General features: G+C 33.7%; 1 long non-coding RNA gene across 2 annotated transcripts; it reads right to left on the bottom strand.

The window, feature by feature from the left end:
• Positions 1–17,367: 17,367 nt before the first annotated feature.
• LOC130673173 (uncharacterized) lies at positions 17,368–18,464 on the bottom strand. Of its 2 annotated transcripts, none has more exons than XR_008990847.1 (3): positions 18,206–18,464; positions 17,939–18,121; positions 17,368–17,843 (listed from the first exon to the last, which is right to left on the bottom strand). It is a non-coding gene; the product is annotated as an uncharacterized LOC130673173 (long non-coding RNA). The 2 variants fall into 2 exon arrangements; XR_008990846.1 differs by having other exon boundaries at positions 17,368–17,846.
• Between the last annotated feature and the right edge of the window lie 5,762 nt (positions 18,465–24,226).

A 24,226-nucleotide genomic window follows, 5' to 3' on the forward strand; every position in this document is an offset into this window, starting at 1 on the left:
CTTTTCTCTTCTTTATTTATCTGTCAACAGAATAATTTTTATCTATCATTGTTATTGCTATAGTAATTCCTTCCTTCTTTTTTTTTCTTTTGCACTTTATTTTAATAATAATATTGTTTATCGTCTTATTTGATCTCCAATTGTGGATTTGCTGAATCAGACTCTGAAGCAATATGCGCCAATTTTATTTTGTCCTGGTGAACTACACGTTTTTTTCCTTTTACCATCAACTCGACGTTTTTGTTGTCAAATATTCTGATTACCTCGTACGGGCCGTCATAATGATCCTTCATTTTATCCGTCCTCGGTTCTTTTAGCAGCCACACCCAGTTGCCGACCTCGAAAATTCTTTCTTTTGCGTTTCTGTCGTAATATTTCTTTGATCTTTTTTTCGCTCTTTCCAAGTTTTCTTTCGCCAGCCTACGAGTTGTTTCCAGCGTGTCAACTAACTCATCCAGGTAATCATGGTACGATCTTCCGCCCGCCGCTCCTTCTCGTGAAAATTCTGATGGCACTAGCGTGGGTCTACCAAAAACGAGCTCATGTGGAGTATAGTTTGTCGCCTCGTGCACACCCGTATTATACGAAAACATCGCAAAGTCGAGCCATTCATCCCATTCTCGATATTTGTCTATAAAAGTTTTTAAATACTCCGTAAGAGAGTGGTGACTCCTCTCAATTGACCCATTGGACTGTGGATGATACGCTGTTGTATTTAAATGCCTTATTCGGAACAAATTACATAGACGCTTGTAACGCTGGGGTACGTTATCCTGCACTTACTGGTGGAAGGGTGCAGTTCGTGGGTCAAAGTTTGCCCCGCTAGCTCTTAATGAAACTCTGACTTTTTGATTTTAAGTTAATGATGCCTTAGCAATGAATTAACTTACCCGAACTAGCCTTACAATTCTAAACTAATACTAGTACTTAGCCTAAGATTGAGTTCGGAGGTGGAAGTTGTCCTGGATGTCCTTGGACAGGCGTTGGTTGACCCTTGGAAATCTTCTCCTTGGACCTTGATACTGATCCCCAATGTATGGGCTAAGAAGACCCTTAATTGTCTAATGTGGACTTTGGGAAAGCACAGGTGAATTCACTCAACACTGGTTTCAGTTATTAGTTTAATTATTTATTGAACTAATAATAAACTAATATGCCGCGTCGCACACACACACACTGGTTACCAATAACGTTACTGTACTTAACGGTACAGGGCTTTCTACTAATGTACTCAAATAACCGCCTTCGGTATAGCAACAGATATGAGCTATTATTTATTACAAACAAATGTGATGTAATAAATACAGGATAATTTACTGAACTAATTACCGCGGACACTAGACGAGTTACCAACAAATATGAGTTAAGAATAAATTAATAAGCAGTAATGACGATCAGCGAACAGGTCATTTACTACACGACAATTAGCAGTGAATATGAACTACTTGTCTATTCAAAGCTAACGACGAAAAAGCACCGGTTGCACGTTAACGCGCTCTTTTATAGACAGAACTGCCGCACTAGTCATGTGACAGTTCTGTCCCGATGGCAAACGGAGGCGTACGATGCCAACATCGTAACACGCTGTATCATTTCACTCATAAAATTTGTTCCTTGATCCGTCAGGATTGCTCTTGGTGCCCCAAACAAGCAAATTACTTTTCCTGCCAATGCCTTTGCTACATCTTCAGCTTCTTGTTGTCTGAGTGGAATCGCTATCCCGAATTTTGTTAACAAGTCCTGCACAGTCAGAATGTATTTGTAACCCCGCCTCTTTTCTTCTCGTGGCCCATAAATATCCATGGAAATTTTTTCAAATGCGGTCTCCGGTGTATCAGTAATCATCATCGGCTTCTTAGGCTTCACGCGTACTAGCTTTCGTTGCTGGCAAATAAAACAATTTTTCACAAAATTTCTCACATCTTGCTTCATCGTTCTCCAATAAAATCGAGTTCTTATTCGGCGGTATGTCTTTGTCATCCCTTTGTGTCCTCCAACAGCGGACGTATGATGCTCTCTCATCAATGATCTTCTGTTAATAGCCTTGGGTACCTCCAGTTTTCCACCACACACCGTTATTTCTATATTATGTTCCTTTACAATCTCATGTAACTTCCCAATGTAGTAATCTTGCAGCGCTTTATTTAAATGATCACCTCCCGTCGGAACTCTCAAAGTCTTATACTCTTGTCGTTTTATCAGTATCTCCAAAGACTCCATAATCATATCTATTATTTTTTCTGATGTACGACCACTAGCATCGACTGAGTAGACCAACCCCAATCCGTGTCTTTTCCGCTTATTCATTATCAAAATATCACCTTTTTCCAGCTGAGTTCCTTGTAAATTTGCCATATTTATCCATTTCATCTCGAGTAGCACGTCCGTTAAATCTGAATTCACATCCCCGTTGGCTGGTACAAAGAAAGCGAAATTGTCGTTAACATCGGTGACATGTTGTCTTGAATGTTTTAATTTTAATTTTTCTTCCGGGTTTGTACAGTAATCATTCGGAATATCCCATTCCATTAATGAGTCTCCCGAATCTGACTCTAAATCCGTGGAGTCATTAACACAAGTACTTCTTGCTTTAAAATCTTCCGATAACAGAAATCGCCATGGTTCGTTACTATTCTTATCATCTTTTTCATCGTAGTTTTGTTGATACTCGTGTCCCGTATCCTCTTGTTCCATTGGTACGTCCATATTCGGCTCCAGCTCGTGTTGTGTCAACCTGGGTTTTTGCACTTCAATCACTTCGTCTCTCATTTTCTTTTTTGCTTTTTCTCTAGCAGCTGGTGGTGTCTTAATTTTTCCTTTCGCTGCTACCCTGCCTTCTTCTGCTGATTGTTGTCTCTTGGTTTCCTGTTCCACTTCTTTATCTTTTTCTGCTTGTTGCATCTTCCCTTTCATTTTTGCTTTATTTTTACTCCGTTGCGGACGACTACTGGCAATTTGTGGTTCCGCTCCAGGTTCCGACGCTGATCCGGACGGCACGTAGTACTCTCCACTTCCATCACTTGCCATTCCCCGTGCTGACTCGCTGTCACTGAGGGGAATCCGTACCACCTTCTTGGGTCGCGACTAACTTCCTCTTGGACGTCCCCTTCGTCGCACTTCTTTTTGTTGTTGTATACCCGACGGGCCCGGATTTGGAGTAATCACAGCTGGATTCGGCTTATATATATATATATATATATATATATATATATCATAATTCTTCTTTCAGTATTTTAAATGACTTTTCTTGAGATTCGCCCCATGTAAAAATAGCGTCTTTTTTCAATAAATCAGTCAAGGGCTTCGCTTTACCTGCAAAATTCCGGATGAATCTTCTATAATATCCTGCAAGTCCAAGAAATTCTCGCACTTTCTTTTCGTCCGTTGGTCTCTTAAACATTTCGACCGCTTTCACTTTCACCGGATTCGGTTTTACTCCCTCCGCACTGATTATGTGTCCCAAATACGCAACCTCCCGCCGTAAAAATTCGCACTTTGCCGGTTTTAACTTTAATCCCACTTTTTGAAGTCTATCAACAAATTGCAAGTATTTTTGACAATGTTCTTCTAATGTTCTTGCATATATTACTGCGTCATCGACATAAATAAATAATATTACACCTTGCAATCCGGACAATACGTTTTCCATCGTACTTTGAAACGTCGGTGGACCACCTTTCAAACCCATCACCATCCTCTTGAACTGATAATGTCCCATCGGGACTGAAAATGCCGTTTTATGCCGACCTTGTTCTGCCAATGGTATCTGATAAAATCCCGAATCGAGATCAAACACAGAAAAATATACAGCATCACCAATTTGGTCTAAAATGTCCCGGATATCTGGTAACGGATACGAGTTTGGTATTGTTTTATCGTTTAACCTTCGAAAATCGATTACCAACCTCCAATCTTTAGTTCCATCAGCTTTTGGTTTCTTGGGAACAATCCATACGGGTGAACTGTATGCAGAATCCGATGGTTCAATTATATCAGCATCAATCATTCCTTGTATTCGTTCTTTTAATACGTCTTTTAAATGATGCGGCATGCGATACTGTTTGATATTAATTGGGTTATCATCTTTTGTTCTTATCCGATGAGATGGAACATTCGCTGCATTCAGTCGTTCACCTGGTAATATGTAAACTCTTGGTTCGTATTCGATGTTCTGCCACACTGTATTTAGTTCTTCTTCGTCCAGATGTGTTACCGATATTAAATTTAGTACTCGTTCTGTTCGTTCTGCTATATTTTCTTGCTCCGTTTTTTCAGTGAACCGCACCTTTGCTTCTGCTGTTATCTCTTCAAAATATTCAACTTCAACGTACGGTATCGCAAAATCATGTTCTTTTTCTGTAGTGTTAAATGCGTACATTTTCGCTGCACCCTGGTGGACTGATACTATGGCTTCTCCCAAATATATTCCTGGTGCAATATTACACCGTGGAATATATCCTTCCGAAACGTTATTTATAACTCTTACCTCTATCATTTTTACACACCTTCTCGGAATTTTTATAATATCCTCCAAAAAGTAATATTTCTTATTATTAATTGAAACAGTTTTATTACCAAAATCAATTTGCGAATTTTGTGCTGAAAAGAACGGCTGGCCCAATATACCATCTTTTTTTATGTTAAATTCCTCTCCCACGATATCAAACAGTACCCATTGACCTTCTATCTCTAGTTCAACTTGACCTATCGTAGTTATAGTATCAGATGTTATACCTTTTATCAGCGTTCTTCTTGTACTGTCAATTTTTGTTCTTAATTCCAGTGAGTCTCGTCGTATTAAATTTATTTCTGCGCCCGTGTCAATGAGGAAGATACCTGTACCTCCAAGTACTTTATCGGCTCTTAATTTTACATATATATGTGTAGCACCCACTAATTTAACAGATTTTACTTCTTTTTCTTCATTTATTCGCTCCTTATTCGTTTCTTCTGAGTTGGCCGTTTCGACGGAGCGTGTCATCGCACCGGCCTTTTCTAGTTCAAAGGCCGTGTGTTTGGACCCCTGTTGGACATCTGATTTCCCTGGTTCTGCTGATTAACTCCACGTGATCCGTCCCATCTATTGTCGTAATTAACAGGCAAACTGTTCATAAGCCGCTGCGTTTCGAACGCGTTCGTCACCATTGCACCTGAGTTACCATAATTATTGTACCGCCTGTTGAGATTGCCTTGAAATTCTTGACCTCTGCCTCTGCCGTAGTAACCATTATTTCCATAATTTCCCCATTGATTTCCATAATTATTTCCATTTCGATACCCATTATAATTGTTGCCATTCTGTCCATATACATAGTTACCATTATTCTGCCAATTATTACCGCTTCTTCCATAATTATATCTCCCATTTCCTCTGTATCTATCGTTTTGCACATAGTACCGCTCCTGTTGCTGTGGAACTCTTCCCCGGAATTCCTGCTGATTCATTGCTACCCAAGAATTTCGTTTGCCTTGTACTGAAATTGGGCAATTTCGTGCCAAATGCCTAACTTGCCCGCATGTGAAACAACTTCGTTTGTCCCCATTGTCCGCAATCTTCTCATTAGTAATTGTATACGTAAATTCTGCGCTGGGTTTTGGTTTATGAATATATTCTGTGCCTTCTCGTTTACCTTCTTCTTTCACCTCTTCTTCAAGCGTTAACTGTCTTATCCTTGCATGCTCCCGCTCCTTGAACCTAAGTTTTCCTTCTCTCGCTCTTTCCGCTGCTTTCGTCCTTTCGTATTGTATCTCCGCCTCCATTGCGATCTTTATTGCGTCTGCTAAATTTCTGGGTTCTTTATTTGAGACCGCGAACGATAATTTCTCGTATAGTCCATTAATAAAGGTTTCCAGCACTGTCGCCTCCAAATCCCTTGTTCGATAATCCCTCTGTTCTGCTGTTAATCCACTCCTGCTTATTTTATTCTCCGCTTCCGCTTTTATACCCTCCAGACGCGCACCAAATTTTGTTACACTTTTATTATCCTCTTGAATCATTCCCGCCAATCGATGTATTACCGCATGGAATGTTTCCGTTCGACCAAAATTTTGACGTAGTTTCTCTATTACTTGGTTGACAGACTCTGCCTTTCTCAAAAACGTACGCATAATGCTTAAAGCCAGTCCCCCGAATTGCGTTGACAATTCAAAAATAAATACCGGATCGTCATCAGCCTTTAACCTCGTCGCACTGTACTCGATAGCGTCAATGAAGGATTCCACGTCACCCTCTCCCGTAAAAACCGGTATATGCCGCATTAACGATATTATTCGTTTCAATTGAACCTCTTCAGTCTCCGCCATAGTTTTTACCGCTTTTGCGCCTGAAGCCGCACCAGGGCAATTTAAATTACCGTTAGTTTTCTCCCGATTTTTTTCAAAAATGTCTAATAATTCCCCGATATTTTTAATGTCGGTCTCGTACGAACAATCTTCGATCGGTTCTTTCGAACTTATAGAGCCCGACGGGGAGTCACTTGGATTGTCTAACCTCCAGTTAGTCCAATACTCCCGTCGATCCGAATTATTACTATCGTTAAAGGACTCAATTGTTACTACTTACATAGACACCACAATGAATAATGCTACTGCTATCAGCATCCCTGTCTGTTGGCTTTGATTTCCTCTCAGACTGGTGTTGTATCCGATTCTTTGCAACGGCTTCTTCTCTTAGCGGCACTACAGATCACTATTTTCCTTTTCTTTTTTTTTCGTACACTTTGCTTTTATCACTTATTTCACTTTTTATTTCTCTTTTCTTTTTTTTCACTCACTTATCTATTTTTCTCACTTATCACTAGCGGGGCAACTTTGACATATAATTTGACACAAACAACCGGCTTCACTAATTCAGAGGATTTTACAGTTCATTCGGCAATTTCTCAGTAATCTCTAATATTTGGCACTCAATTAAATAAATCTTACAAATCTTCAATATTTCTCAGTATTTCACAATTCAATTCAATATTCTACCATAATTCATAATTCAATTCAATAATCTTCAGTATTCTTCAATAATTCACAATTCAATTCAATAATCTTCAGTATTTCTCAATTCAATTCAATAATCTTCAGTATTCATCAATAATTCACAATTCAATTCACTTATTTTTCCATATTTGCATTTCAATTCAATATTTATCCATAAATCTTCAATATTTCACAGTATAACTCAATAATTCTTCAATATTTCTCAATTCAATTCACTTTTCTTCAATATTTCACAATTCAATTCACTTATTTTTCCATATCTTCATTTCAATTCAATATTTATCCATAAATCTTTAATGTTTCACAGTATAACTCAATAATTCTTCAATATTTCTCAATTCAATTCACTTTTCTTCAATATTTCACAATTCAATTCACTTATTTTTCCATATATTATCTTCAATGTGTGCACTTTCCTTGCTATCTCACGACACCGTTCACTAATTTATTTATCGGGGAAAGATTTAGGATCTCAGTCTCACAGTTTCCTGTCACGTTAACTGGGCACTCACCACTAAAATTCCCGAAAATTCACTTCACTCACCTCACTTCGCTGGGCGAAAACCACGTTGAGCGCCAAAATTTCTGTTACGTGTGAGCTTACACCTTAATGTTCTTACTGCGTAACCAATCTTACCGTGCCTAGCTCAGCGTCTCTAGAAATTTAATAGGATGTTATAAAGGGTGTGGGTCGCTCAGTGAAGGAATGACTATATGTGAATTTGATGGATATTTGTTTATTGGGCGTCCCCAAAATATGGGAGTACCCAGAAAAGGCCCTGAGAGTCTCTTTTACAAATCTAACATAGCATAAATAAATCGGATACTAATACAATATTTTCATTCAACAATAGCGGCATTAAACGTATTCTTTTAGTGATCTGTAATAAAAGCGGTAAAATAAGAGAGATATAATATTTATGCGCGAGCAGACGACTATTCGAATCAGCTTAACTATGGTAACTAACTCTTCTTCTGCAATTGCATCCTCTGCTTCCAAAATATCACTCCGCCGTTTCCCATGAGAACTCTTTTCGTGCTGCATAAGAAAATATCCTTTTGCAGTCTCCAACGGAACTCTTTTCTTCCCACAGTCAAAACTGCTGACCACGCGAAACGTCTGCTCATCGCATTGTCTTTATAAAAGTAAGACTTAATACAACTAATGTAATGCGATATTTATGTGCAGCTGTGTAGCGCCTAATGAAACTACTATAAAATGTATTGCTTTCTGAACTAAAATATATCTATTATTTGTTAATTAGTATTAGACGGATGGGCGTCAGCTCACCCGTCACAATATAAATAAATACTTGTCGTTATTATGAATCAATCCTCATAGAATCGATTTGATGAAAAAATTATTTTGCAACCGTCATGAATCCTGTCAATGCTCAAGGATTACTATGCTGTTATGGTAACAATAACTAAAATATTATGGGAACTATTCCCACGAGTATGGTAATCATTACAATAATTCTATTACCATGCGATATGAGAATAGTTACCACAGCGATGGAAATTGTTATGTGAAATTTTCCCTCTAAGTATGGGTCGATATCCCATAATTGCAAGTAATTATTACCATAACAGTGTGGGATGACATTTCATAAACGTACTCGGAACGGTTACGATACATTTCTCTCCGTGTATACCAACATGAAATAGATCTTCAGGGTTTGGTGACTCATTATATAGGTATTGATTGATTGAAATAAAGTACTCATTTCATGATTGTTTGATTACTGGGAATTAAATTTATTTTTTAGCATTCATACGAACTTTTAAATATTCGTATGAATTTCTTTTAAAACAGTGTTGGAATTTTTGAAAATTAAAGCCTTGCATATTATTGATGCAAATCTCTATATTTTTAAAGTTCATCATTTTTATTTTTTGTTTTCTTTGTGCGACCTGTTCAGCGAAATCAATGTGTCCCAAGTTTCTTAAAAAACTTTGAAACTTCGGCTCTTTAAAATTCTTTGCAGCTATACCCGGTTCTTCAGCTGCAGCTGCTGGTACTGCTTGGGTCGCTCGGGCAGGATCTTCCACTGCTGCGTCTTGAACATGCGCTATTTGCATTGGTGCAGCGCCTGTATTTAGCCGGTTCTGCTGCCTCGGCTTCTGCTGCCTCGGTTTCTGCTGCCTCGATTTCTACTGCCTCGGCTTCTGCTGCCTCGGTTTCTGCTGCCTCGGCTTCTGCTGCCTCGGTTTCTGCTGCCTCGATTTCTACTGCCTCGGTTTCTGCTGCCTTGATTTCTACTGCCTCGGCTTCTGTTGCCTCGGCTTCTGCTGCTGCTTCATCACCAATTGTTTCTTTAATGTCGTCGATGATTTCTTGAAGCAAAACACTCTTCATAACTCGCTCATTAGTGTTGGAGTGAACCAAATGATGTTTAATCTCGTTAAAAAAATCATTAAAGTCACTAATGGACGGTTGTTCAGTGTTTTGCTTCTCAGCTAATCTCCGAGCATTTTTCAAATATTTATCGAGATTTTGTTGTACTCTTCTCTGTAAAGTCTACAATTTGAGATAAATAAGAATGATTAAATATCAAGGACACGATTGATTTGTTCAGGATGAAATTGATCTTATATTGTTACAAATATTTGTAATTACAATCGAATTATATTATACTTACTTCTGGTGAATCATGATTGTGAACAAGTCGGCATGTATCAACAACCAATAGTTGTTTATCTGGCGACGTTCTAATTGATATCACAGCTGAGCATCGTCTGCAAGTGGAAAACGGATTATTGAAGCATAGTATACATCAAATAAGATTAAATACTTTTTTATGACACACTAAGAAATTATAAAATTCTAGTTATGATGGTGATGACAGTCGTTACGTTACTGCACCGGCTGAAAGATTCGTTATAATGTATTAGCATGAAAATACTTACTTGGCATGACCAGCTTGTTTATTGAATAAACGACAATGAAAATAGATTTCATTGTAAATGAGCTCTGGATTAAATTTAACATTTTGCATATTTTTGAACACTTTATACAAAGTTTTAGTGTTTTTCACCAAGAACCTCTGCTTGAATTTTTTTTTCATACAACTGCAACGCCTTATTTACTGCAGTGTATGAAGCAAATGTTTGATTTTTGAAGAATATTTTTTCGGACATTGTCTTTGTATCACAACATTTACTAAATGCGCACTTTGTTGAAAAAATAAAACCGAATAAAACAAAGGATTCTTCTTCAAGTATCGCACACAAATCGGAGTAGAATTGAAACATTATGAGAAATATGCGGGAAACAACGAAGGCCATCTACAATCGAAGCGCTAAGAATTTAAACATTTGAATCTTACGATATAAAAAGAAAGCGTAAAAAAGGAATTAATTTATTTTTAAATGATGGAGAATATAAATTTTGCTTTCCAGGCATTATTCCATAATTCATAATCCAGAAAAAGTGATAATTAACTACGATTGCAGTCATAAAAGACAATGAGGAAAAATTTAATACTCGATAAAGTAAATGACGAAAAACATGGCAATGGTAAGAAATTTTTCCATTATGTTGATGATGTGGGAAGACGTGAGCTCATGTACGACAAGCAGTAACTAAATACAGGAGTTATTTAAAATAATTTTAATCGATATAATTAATTAATTTGCCGTGGCCCGAATCAACCGTGCAATAGTAAAGCCTTCGTTGTACGGGTGCTGATATATTTTCCATGCTAATTAGTAATTAGTAAGTCAGCAGACGACTTGGGATGTCGAGTAATTAAGCACAAGGTTTATTTATAATAATTATGATCGATATTATTTAATTAATTTACCGTAGCCCGTGTCAACCGTGCCATTGTTAAGTCTACGATGTACGGATGCTGATATGTGTTCTATGCTAATTAGTAATTAGTAAGTCAGCAGACGACTTGGGATGTCGAGTAATTAAGTACAAGGTTTATTTATAATAATTATGATCGATATTATTTAATTAATTAACCGTGTTCCGTGTCAACCGTGCCATCGTTGAGTCTACGATGTACGGATACTGATATATTTTCCATGCTAATTAGTAATTAGTAAGTCAGCAAACGACTTGGGATGTTGAGTAATTAAGTACAAGGTTTATTTATAATAATTATGATCGATATTATTTAATTAATTTACCGTGGCCCGTGTCAACCGTGCCATAGTTAAATCTACGTTGTACAGATGCTGATATGTGTTCTATGCTAGTTAGTAATTAGTAAGTCAGCAGACGACTTGGGATGTTGAGTAATTAATTACAAGGTTTGTTGATGAAATAATCTCTACACTCTGTTGGCACATTTTCGCCGACCCTCTTAGCTGCTATCTTTTCGTAGGCTTGAACGTTTCTGTTCAAAATTTTTTTCTATTTATGAAATCTTCTCTTTTCATTCATATACCTATTACCGTACTATATGATTGACATTCAACCGCCATCTAGAAGAGAGAGCTGTAATTTTTCAATTTTTCTACATTATCTTAGTGGTTTTCTCAATAAGCTATTTCATCTTGTTACTATATAACTATCGCCTATTCTCACGCCACCTATTTTTAATATCTGACTAACTTCATGTTTGGCGAAATTATACAGACCCTTGTGATCATATTTTTCCCTACGATGGTCAATTATAAACATTAACAGTGTCCATCTCTTTTATTACTTTTAATTGCTACTAGATGTCACCAAAAAATATTTCCAATTTATTTGCAGTATATAATCGTATATTTTAGTCGAAGAGATTTTCTTTCCGGTAGTATCCATGCATCACGCTACGTGTCTCCATATTTTTTTGAGCTTATTAAAAGAAATTAATGTCTACTTCTTGTGAATAATTTCACAGTATATGAATACAAAAAAAAGATAGTATTTATTTTTTTTGTTAGAAACTTCATTGAAATTATTTGAATTCAAAGTTAAGTTTCGGTGAGCAAGAGAAATAATTCCTGATAAAAATTTTCTGGTGTTTATATAAAATCTCATTCTTATACTTCTATTTCTACTCTCTTAGCTGTGAAACATCAATTTTTCTAAATATGTATTCTCTTGTAAAATTAAAAAATGGAGAATATTTAGTAGTTTCTGCAAAACGAGTAATGAGAACAACTGGCTTAAAATGTGTCTATAAACGATGGTCTGGTGAAAAATACGATGTTAATGTGATTAAAACAGCAGGTAAGCCAGTTAAAAATTCAAAAGTCTCTCACAGTAGTGATAAATCATTATCTACTGTTATTGTTTTAGTCTTACAAAAACAATAAAACTTTATATAACCTAAAATTTAATGAAATATTCCCCGAATGCTTTTATTTCTGTAGTTATTTGTTCTTAATTTTCCATCAAAAAACATTGTTTACATAAAATTTTTTATCCAATAAATTTTTTAAATACATTCAAGCTTAATAAATATTACGTCGACAAAATATTTTAGATACCAAACTGGCTTTGGAGAAATTCAAATTTAAACTGAAACTTCAAGAAGAAGATTCAGAAAACAATTCACCCAATGACTGCAGTGTGCTTTCTATACCTACCACAGATTATATTTCGTCAACACCTATCAGCTCTAAAATTTTACCATCCTTGGTTGTGCGACTGTCTGACATTCGACATTCAACGGGATCAAGAGCTGACACTACTCAAACAGAAAGTCCTGCACCTAGTATTCCTTTAAAACTAAGGGAGTTGATGGAAAGTGATTCTTCTAATGACTTTTCAATATCTTAAAATAACATTTTTAGACAACAACCTCTGGCTTCTGTCAGTAATAAAGATTTAAGTCCTGATGAATATTCAGATAAAGACCAACGCAATAAGATAAACACTGGAATTAATAATAAAGAAATTCGATTAGGGTATAGTGCTGATATTAGTTCAGATGCGTCCATATCAATTGAACAACAACGAAAACCTAATTACGAAAAATTCACAGCAAATAAAAATAATTTAAACACAAACTTTCCGAATAAGACAAATGAAAAAAAAAGATAACTCAAATCAAGATCACTCGCAGCCTTTAGAGGAAAATGTTGTAGATCAAAGTCAAACTGATACTTCAAAAGAAACCAGTAAACATCGCGATTCTGATTTTTATCCTAACGATAGTAATGTTACTCCAGGATGTGTTAGTAGTTGTACTGAGAACACGTCGAAAGGTCTGAGTAAGAATAAATCATCATCTTTTGAAAGCGTGATCCACTCTTATAATTTAGATGAAAAATATGAAAATATATCATGTAAGCAAACTATTCGTAACGTGATTGGTCAATAAAAATTGAATATAATATACATAAATAATAATAATAAATACAATATACATATAATATTATATATAATATAATATTATAATAATAATAATAATATATATTATAATATATATATATATATTATATTCTACTCTACTTCTCGCTTCAAGCGACTAAAGTCGAATGCCCACGTCCGTACTCCTCGAAGGTCTCCCTTCGACTTCTCTCTCTCGATTCTCAATTCTAAAACACCAAACTCAATCCTATCGTTATCAATAACTGACATCTATATTCTAAATTCTTAAATCCAACTCAATCTTTACTATAACGGTAACTGGAGGCTCAAGTCTTCACCAAACATACTCACTAAACCCATTCTGAGTATGGATATCCTTGGCAGTTGCTCTCCTGGAACAGACTTCAGCTGGGATCATAAAACTTATAAACTAAGTGACCTATGACTTTCTCAGCGGTACAAGTGGTCATGACTTGTCCTCCGAGGCCTGTCAGACTAATAATTTAAAAATGACCAAACGGCTTCCACAACAGCAACGGTCACAAAATTACTGTTGAGGCCTGCCAAACCAAAACTCCAAAACTGATCCCATTCTGCATCCGTCAAATTCCTTATATAATGGAGCACTAGCATCTCAGCTAGACCTCTGCAATCAACCAAGAAGTCTCAGAGGGATAGAACTAGGTTCTATCATCAGATGATACCAGGTGACTAATTTAAGTCCCGCTCCACGGTAACACTGACTCGTCCACATACTCAAAATACTAAAAATCCAAAACTCAAACAATCATTTTCCCAAACTTTAATCTCAAACCATATCCCATACTAATTTTCAATAATTCTGATTCTAATTCTTATTTTCTTTATCCAAAAATTCATAACTGTAGCCAAACGTTACTCCATATTTAATTCTTAAACTATAACTTAATCAAAAATCTGTATAAAAATCGTAAATTACTGTAAGCTAAATTATAAGTCTTGAATTACCATGCTCGTAAATACAATAAATCCGTTGGTGTTTGTGACGTTCACTTTGATTTGACCCCCATACGAAAAATAACGTCACAATATATATTTATATATTTATATATATATATATATTTATATATATATATATATTTATATATATATATATATATATATATATATATATATATATATAAAAATAAAATAAGAAAATAAATAATAATAATAATAATAATAATAATAATAATAATAATAATAATAATAATAATAATAATAAACAAATATTCAATTATTTTACTTTACTGTAGCTTACATGCACAATACACCTAAGATCGCTAACTTAAATTAAGGCTGAACTCGCATTGTAGTAGATGAGAAGGCGCTATACGTATTATGAAGTATCTGAAAGCGGTAAATTCTAAATGAGACCTGAGATCATTAGGAAAACCTATAGGTAGCGTCCGACTAAACGTTTACATCAATATCCTTTTCTTGATTAACTCTTTCTAGATTTTATTTTTAAAATAATTATTAATGACATCATTTTATAGTTCAGGTCTTCAGAAGCAAATAATATATTAATTATTAGTGGGTATAGGATCAAGTAATTTCGTTAAAACTAATTAATTGTTCGTGACGTTTCTTGTATTTATTTACACTTCCTCAGGCTCTATAATAAAATATACAAAATCATTACATTAATGTACAATACAATGTCAGTAATATAATAAACAATACACACTATTTTATACCATATATATATATATATATATATATATATATATATATATATATATATATATATATATATATATATATATATATATATGTATATATATATTCTCAACACAGTCAATGATATAATTCTTGTCATGTTTTTATATTTTATGTTATGTGGTTATGTTTTAAAATAATAAAACATGACAAGAATTATATCATTGACTGTGTTGTATATCATTGTAATGATTCTGTATGTTTTATTACAGAGCCGGAGAAAGTGTAAATAAATTCACGAATTGTCATGAATAATTAATTAAATATAATTATTGATAACAAATTAAAATTTTTTTTTATCCAGAATTTCAAACAGGATGAGAATTACAATTGTGGGCATAATGAGAATGAGAGAATTAAAATCACCTTTGAATATTCAAAATTGGTTTTTTTCCAATGTGTACATAATTGTTTAATTCATTTAAAAATATTTATTTGTAAACAAACTATTACATAAAATTATCAACTCTTATATTAATAATTTAAATGGGAGCAAAAAACAAAAAGAAATAATTTAAAATTAAATTCCAAGATTTATTAGGAATGTTTAATTAAGTTAGATAAAATATTCATAATATTTTTAAATTAACGAAAAACTATTACATTATTTTTGATTAATTGAAGTTATACATTTTTTTGAAAAATCATTGAGAAATTAAAATATAATAATGTTATTGTTATTTTTATTATACTATAAATGTTATAATTACATTATTAACATTACATCATTTACGTAATAATAGCGATGACTGACTTAAATGTACCACGGACTAGCAATTAGTTACTTGTTATTTTATCCTTAAAATTTAATCAGGTAACTGGATGTTATGTCCACCGCTTAATTTTTAATTATTTATCCGGGATTTCTCCCTTTGGTAGCGATAGTAATTTTGGACAAGCGGGTTGGAGGGTGCGGACAACAATAAAGAATACGAGGAAGAAGTTATCTCCCTATAATTTATTATTTATAGTGGATCTTTTCGAAAATTAAGAACCCAAACGCCTTCGAAGAGACTGGTGCTCTTGTTTAAGCCAAAGTATTTTATGATGATAGAAAAATAGTTCTTTCACCTACCTTTCGATGTCAATTCTTCTAGTGCGGCAGCTATTATCCCTCCAGAACTAAACAGCTCACTCGGCCTTCCTGTAAGGTTGGTAGAATGGGTGCGGCTGGGTTGGTAGGATGATGTCTTATGTACTACTTTCGAATGAAAATCGAACGGCTTGAGCGATGAACTTGATCTTTTATTTAGTATCTTAAATTACAACGTTTTAACAGAACGTCACTTGTTCACTCTAGTTTTTCACAACTTTTATATAATTTGTATTATAAGATTATTTATCTTATCGGATATTTTGAGCAGATTTTTATTTATGAATGCGTCCTTTTTCACACCCAAAAGGGGTTTTTTTGCGCAGAAACTCGGCACAAAGTGAGATCACAAATTCACGTGATTCGTGTCACAATTCACTCGAACCGGATAGATCTTAGTGATCTTTCAATTGCAATGAAGAACTGTACTCTACACGATAGTTGACTATCAGCCGAGTATCTAACTTAATTGGCAATTTAGTCTGTTAATAATGACCGTAAATGAATAAATTAATATCCTACACGAACTTAATCAGCCGGATACCTAGATCGATTTACGGTTTAATTGATTTGAATTTTTGTAAATGAATAAATTAATATCCTACACGAAATTAATCAGCCGGATACCTAGATCGATTCACAATTTATAAAAAGTGAATTTGAAAAACCGTAACTGATAAAATAATATCCTACACGAAATTAATCAGCCGGATACCTAGATCGATTTACGGTTTAATTGATTTGAATTTTTGTAAATGAATAAATTAATATCCTACACGAAATTAATCAGCCGGATACCTAGATCGATTTACAATTTATTTAAAGTGAATTTGAAAAACCGTAACTGATAAAATAATATCCTACACGAAATTAATCAGCCGGATACCTAAATCAGCGACGATTACTTATTGCCACGCCGGAAGATTTCTGCAATAAGATTACGGGCTATCGACGCCGTTTACGCGGACCAAGAAGTTAAAAATGAACTGAAGGCCCTGAGTCATGTTGCTCAGGCTTTTTATAAACTTTGCTTTGACAATTGATGGGGAATTTTTAATTATCGTCATTGGTGGAAAGTGACAACAGTTTATTGTTTATTCGTTAAACTTATTGCAGTTGTCTTTCCACTATTCTTTGTCGCATAAAAAGGTGAAAAAGCTGACGCTGTGTTTTCGCGCGCTTTGCAAAGAGGAGCTCAGAAATAATTATTATAAATAATTATTAAAAATAAAAAAAAATTATTTGGACATAACATGGATAAACTTACTTATCTACAGAATCAGTCAGTTCATACCTACGATTAAACTTATAAATTTATGGATTGTTCACAAATTTTAAGACGTATCACTCAGTCAATCCTCTTACAAATTAGTATCACGGATCATCATAATATTAGGTAAAAACTAAATAATTTTATAGTAAAACTTACGTTAACGTGGCAATTCACAACATTTTACTCACTCTACCAATCTTCTTACAAATTAGTATCACGAACTATAACATTATTATATATGTATTGAAATGTAGTAATTGAATAGTAATTATCAAAGAATTAAAGAATAAAAAAAAAATTATTGTAACTTAAAGATTATCTTCATGCTTAATCGAAGGGTCCTTTCTTGTAAACTTCTCCATCAATGGTTCCTGACTCACGTTTGGGAGTACGGTACCCCATAGCTCTCAATTCATCGTCAGTCTTAGCTGTGATAGACTTTACATGCTCGATATCGTCGAAGCTTCGCGTTACGAACTGGGACACATCTTCTATAAAAATCAATAGTAGATAAATTGAGATATATGATAAAGAACACAAAACATGTACAATTATATAAAGTGCAAATTCTATTTGTACTTACGGGATTGTTGCAAGATACTTCCCATAATTTTGAGGTAAGTACCCTTATCGTAGTTTTTATCTTCGTCACATCGTGAAATTCTTACGGAAATCTTGTGATCGTCTTGAACAAGTAATCCGACAAGAAAACTTGATCCATAAGATGTGAGTTTTTTTAATTTTTGTTTTAAGTAGTCTTTTATATCTAAAAAAATAAAAAAAAAATTATTAATACATTTTGAACAAGTTCAAAATTCACAATTAATCATAAAAAAAAAAAAACACTTACAACACTGCTTTTCATGGTTGTAAACATCTTTGATGTCAACCTCTTTCAACTTTCCAATGCTTTCCTTTTCTACAGTTTTATCTTCAAATTTGATATTCTTTATGGTGATTTCGGTATTAGGCAAAACGTACAATTCAATTGTTTCCGCAGTATCGTATGGGTTTTTTAATTTTTTTTTGTGGAATTACCGTTCTCATGCATTCTAATGAAACTACCTGTAAAGATCAAAATATACAATTAGATAATCATACCACTTTGCCGTTTTCTAAAAGAATTGAAATTATATTAGTAAAACAGTTATAAAAAGATAAATAGATATAGATATTTAATTTAAAAAAAGCAAACTTACAGTGCGGTCTTGGAACATTTGGGAGAAATTTTTAGCCATTTCTCCCCAGAAACAAACCTTGACGCGTTTTCTGCTTCCATTATTCACTGTTATTTTAAACAGATTCGTTGGTCTGCCATTGACACTAACAGTTTTAATTCCTTTAATTAAGTCTACAAACCCATGGATTTCCCTAAAATCAAACAAAAAAATTATATAAATCTTAAATAAATCATTAGCTACTTCTCAGAATATAATTAAACTGAACTATAAATTAAAATTACTTACGCAGAGGGATCACCGACAACCCACTCGTCAATCTCGGATCCGGATCTGCAACAATATTATTTAGCAGATGCTGACTACATCAATAATTGTAAGAATATCGGAGACGATTTGTCCTGTCGTCCAGACATCCCACTTCAATCCACGGAGAACCCGGAAGAAGTCGACTGCGAAATGAGATTATTGATGAAATCAACCGAAGAAGTCATGCGAACTTGCAATGTTCGAATTATTCCCAAGTGCAAGACCACCTGGACTAAACTTTACCAACCGAACGCTTAGGCATATTTGACATGTGCAGAGGAAAAATTAAGCCTTATATGTTCAAACCGTATTGAGAAAGATTATTACATCAATGGGACGGAAATGATCCAACTTAAAAACCGTTTCAAAATCAAAAACGGAAAATATCTACTCAAGAGCGTAGATGAAGAAACAACTTAACTCAAGATAACTCTGCCAACATTGAATTTGACTCTGGTATCTCTGTCATCCAATTTATCAGCCCAACCAAACGTACCCGGAGTTTTCTCTAAAGGTAATACCAACCCCCTATATAGCATCGACAAATTCGAACCCTGGGGAACAGGGCTAGAAGAAACAGAAAATCGAATGAGTGAGATTTCTCTTCACCACCAAGAAGACGAAATACACCGAAAAATGACGGCAGGAAATATGTCCGCCGTAGGTGTGTTAGGGATGATCCTCCTTATCCCAATATTCGTCAAATGCTGCTACTGTTGTAGAAGGAAATATTCGTTCACCTGCGAGAAAAATAGGAAGTCAGCGAAGAATTCCCCAAATCTTAATAAAGAAACCAAACTTACTTGCGGGAAGCAACCAGAAGAGGCGTCATCTGGCCAAAACAAAATTAAAGTAATAGAACTCCAAGATACGTTACAGCATTCACCTCCAAGTAAGTCACGTTCAACCAGCACGTCTTTCCTCACCAAATCGGCAGCACCTCTAAGAAGAGAGAGACTCTTCAGAATCAGCGATTATGCGCCTCCAATTTAAATAGTAGCCAACCTAGTTAGTTTAAAAACCAGATGTAAAACTTGGTATATTAAAACCGCTAAGTAAGAATCCTTTTCAAAAAAAAAAAAAAAAAGAAGAAGAACAAGTTGCAGGGAATAAATTCCCTCTTTATATTTTATCTTATTAAAATCATATCTTTACTTCCTCAAAATTTTTTTTTTGAAAAGGAATCCTGCCTGACTGGCATACACCTCCGGTCGGAAACAGTAAGCTAAAATAAAACAAAAAAAAAAAAAAGAGAGAGACTCAAATATGGAAACTAACAATAAGATATAACAGAGAGCGTTGACTGGAATTTCTTAAGTTGGAACGAATTATTAAATTTAAGGTCCTTCTCTACATAATTGAATCGAACATTCTTACCTTATAATTACTCGTAAGAAGAACTTCAATTGAGGTTCCCACTGGACTTCTTGAAAATTCCTCCAAATTCTAACCAGATACACTCACATTCAAACAATTCCTTCTATTCCTTATTTCTCCTATTAACCGCCAACTCCTTTATTTCACCAACCTAAATCAAAAGAAATTTCTTTTTAGAATCCAGCCGGATAAAATGAATAATTAACAAAAAGTAATAACTTACCTCAAATAAAATAAACAACCTTACTTATCAGGCGACCAGCAAAAATCGCTAATAAATAGAAGTACAAAAAAAAGAGAAATTCGTTTTTTTTTTGGGATATAAAAAAAAACCAAAATGAAAAAAAAACACACAAAGAATTTCTAATCGTCAATCTTTATTAAGTAAGATGACGTCACAATAAATAAGTGGTTGTGAAATATTTTCATTTATCCAGCGACGGCTGGATCGAAAGGATCTACCTCTCCATCAAGATCCACCGAACCTTCATCCTCGGAATCCCCAAGTTCCTCCAATGCCTCGAGTTCGATATCCTCTTCCTCAATTCTAATGGTTCCCTCAAACAACCAATCGATTGGTTCCATATCCAGTAACCAATCTTCGTTTTCGTCATCGTCATCTTCCTTTTCCTTAGTCCTCTAAACGTGCTTACTCCAAGCCAAAAATAATTCCCGCTTCAACCGGCTAGGACAGCAGGGCAGGGAATACATAGTATTCAAATAATACTAAATAAATAAAGTCCATTAGGAACACCAACCACATATAAAATTTTTTTTTCTCACTAATTCTAATTAACTTTGTGCAACTTACATGAAGTAAATTATTTCTCACACCACAGGAGTAATAACAATCCCAAATTTGTACCTTCGGGTTCTAAATTGAGAAAATTCGTCTAATATAGGCAAACTCTAAATCCGACCTAACGAAATAGTAGATCGGATCTTTAAGGTGATATTTTTGCCCGAATAATAGAGACATGTTAATTGTGCAAAGTTAAACACTGGAATGACAGTCTTGAGGTAAGAATGTTGCGATCAGCTGAAATATGAGAAGCTGAGCGACATGAACGTTTAATACAACGGTATCGAACGAACGTTAAAATAAATTATTTAGATCTGAAGAATTAGTACAAAAACTAAAATCTTCCCTGGGTTTTTTTTTGTTTTGTTTTTTTTTGAAAAAAAAAAAGAATGTGTGAGAAAAGGTTTTGAAATGAGTAAGCCCAGAATTTATTATAAATTTTTTTTTCTTCAATTCAGCTGTTTAATAAAGTTTTTTTTTTTTAAATTAACATTTAAATAACCAAATTAAAGGAAATTCTTTTAAACGAAAATTCAAAAACCGAAGATTTTTTCGGTACTCTCTGATGTCTCAAATATCTCTTAAATCTTCCAATAAAGTTCCACAATTGAGCAAACAATCGTCCGTATAATGCAAATACAAGTTAATCACAGCATACTGAAAAGAAATTTTTTTTAACTTGCAATAAAAAGAGCAAATTAGGAAAATATTTATAATCATAAATAAATTGTTTATCTCAGGAATGTGGACAAGATAGGATCGTCATAATAAATTACATTATTATTTTTGCGACGTTTCGGTCGTTTATTCGACCTTCTTCAGGCATTTATATGCCTGAAGAAGGCATATAGATGCCTGAATATATTCTATATGATGATATAATAAGAAATTATAAATCTACTAGAAGAAAATAATTTAAATTGCAATTTTTAGTTTAGGTATGTTCATGAGGATTGGATATTTATTTGTAATTATATTTAGTTTGAATTTTAGTACTTAGCGCGGTCGGCGCTAGTATAGTTGACTGATGTTTTTAGATTGTATAGTATGTTTCATGTACCTAATGTTTTTAGAAGTGGGCTAACCGTTGCCACGTAATGACAATTTTTATGAGTGCCGAGTTGAATTTATTTCTGGAGTTTTGTAATAATTAATAAATTTACCAGTTTTGTTAATTTTGTATAGATTAATATGACTAAGGCAACTGTGCAATGTAGGATAGTGATTGTTAGAATTCATATTATGGTAAATATTGTAATTATAGCAATTGTTATGTTATGTTGTTGGTTATTAACATGTGAAATTTTCAGATGCCTGAAGAAGGTCGAATAAACGACCGAAACGTCGCAAAAATAATAATGTAATTTATTATGATGATCCTATCTTGTCCACATTCCTGAGATAAACAATTTATTTAATAGAACTATGGACGATAATATTAATTATAATTTATAATAATAATAATTACTTCCAACAATGTCATGACTACACCCTGTGAATCAGTAAGGAGGACGAAAGGGGCAATAGAATGCAACCAATCGACCTCATATTGATTGGTAACAAACAAAAATACGGGATCGAAGTAATTATACCATAGGGGTTGAATTTCGGGAACTTCTAATTCCTTAATCGTTGGAAAAGGGCATCCTTCCAGTGAATCCCGTGAATTACGAATAAATCCGTTGCACATTTTTTTTTTTTTCTTTCCAGCCTGGAAGAATATTTTAATTTATCAGAAAACAAAGAACAAATTCTGTTGCTTCCTGAGGGGACGGGAGCAGTGCTATTGTAAATTTTTTTTTTGGCCTGAAAGAAGAAAAAAAAATGCGAAACGGAAAATTTATTAAAACCTACTTGCCCCAGTTTAAACAGTTCACAGTTATTACAGTAACTATTGAGAATAGAAGCAGTAACAACAATAAATGAAAAATATTATGAACGATGTGAACAAAATAATTCTTAAAATAATGAAATCAAAAGTAAAAGATTCTTGACCTTGCTGATATCAGCAAAATCGACCAATATTCCGCGATTAAGCATTTTGCACCTTCATTCGCAAGTACGTTTAAGTTTCGTTTAAGCAAAAAAAAAAATAATACTATAATATTATTTTATTATTCTATCGTATATCACTATATAAAAATAAATACTATACATATATATATATATATATATATATATATATATATATATATATATATATATATATATATATATATATATATATATATATATATATATATATATATATATATATATATATATACATATTAATCATTAAGATTAATAGAATATCCAAATGTAAATCTTTGGATATTTCAAGCATGATCAACGATATTACCTGCTTATTGCATGAAAAGTAACATTTTAATAAGAGTAACAAAGGAAACAATTCAAAACAATTTCCTAAATTTTATAAGTATCGAGTAATAGAAAACGTATTAATACTAATTAAACGATATTTGAATTTCTCCGGAGACAATATAATAATTTATCTATGCATTTACTTCAACTTTCTCATAATTGGAATATATAATTTAATAAGTATGCTTTACAACGATTTATTTATTGCATTAACGAATGTATATTCATTAAATGCAGTAAATGTTATAAGAATTTAATACATAAATTTCAAATGAAAGTTGAATGCGCGCCAAGTGAAATATTTCATATTCATAAATCCCGTAATAGATGGAGACACCTGAAGCCACTGTAAACATACCCTAATAGCCACCTTAACCCCAAGTAACGAGTGAATAATACTAACCGAATTTTACTTTTCTAATTACGTTTTAAATAGGTACGTCACTCGGATGATAAAAACCTTCCGAAAAGTTTGTCGTTCACATTTTTTCGGAAACTAAAAAAATTTCTGTAATGACAATTAATTAATAAATTTAAAAAGAATTAAAATTCAAATATTCATTTAGTACAGCCCAGCCTTAATTTGAAGTTAATAGTATACTTTAAAGCAAACTTAAAGAAAAGTGCAGGAGAACAAGCAGGTATCTTTAAATTGACAGTGGTCTGTGACTTTAATTCAATTTGACTACAAGTGTTACTATCAATCCATGACATTGGATTGATTGTAAGTTTCACGTTCAATTAACGGCAAAATTTTCTGTTAAATTACATTCAGATGACGGCAGTAAATTCGCATCAACTTGCACGCAAATATTATTCAACCAAGGCTTACGAGAAACTT

Source organism: Microplitis mediator, chromosome 8, assembly GCF_029852145.1.
Source record: "Microplitis mediator isolate UGA2020A chromosome 8, iyMicMedi2.1, whole genome shotgun sequence".
In the NCBI taxonomy this organism is placed as follows: Eukaryota; Metazoa; Arthropoda; class Insecta; order Hymenoptera; family Braconidae; genus Microplitis; species Microplitis mediator.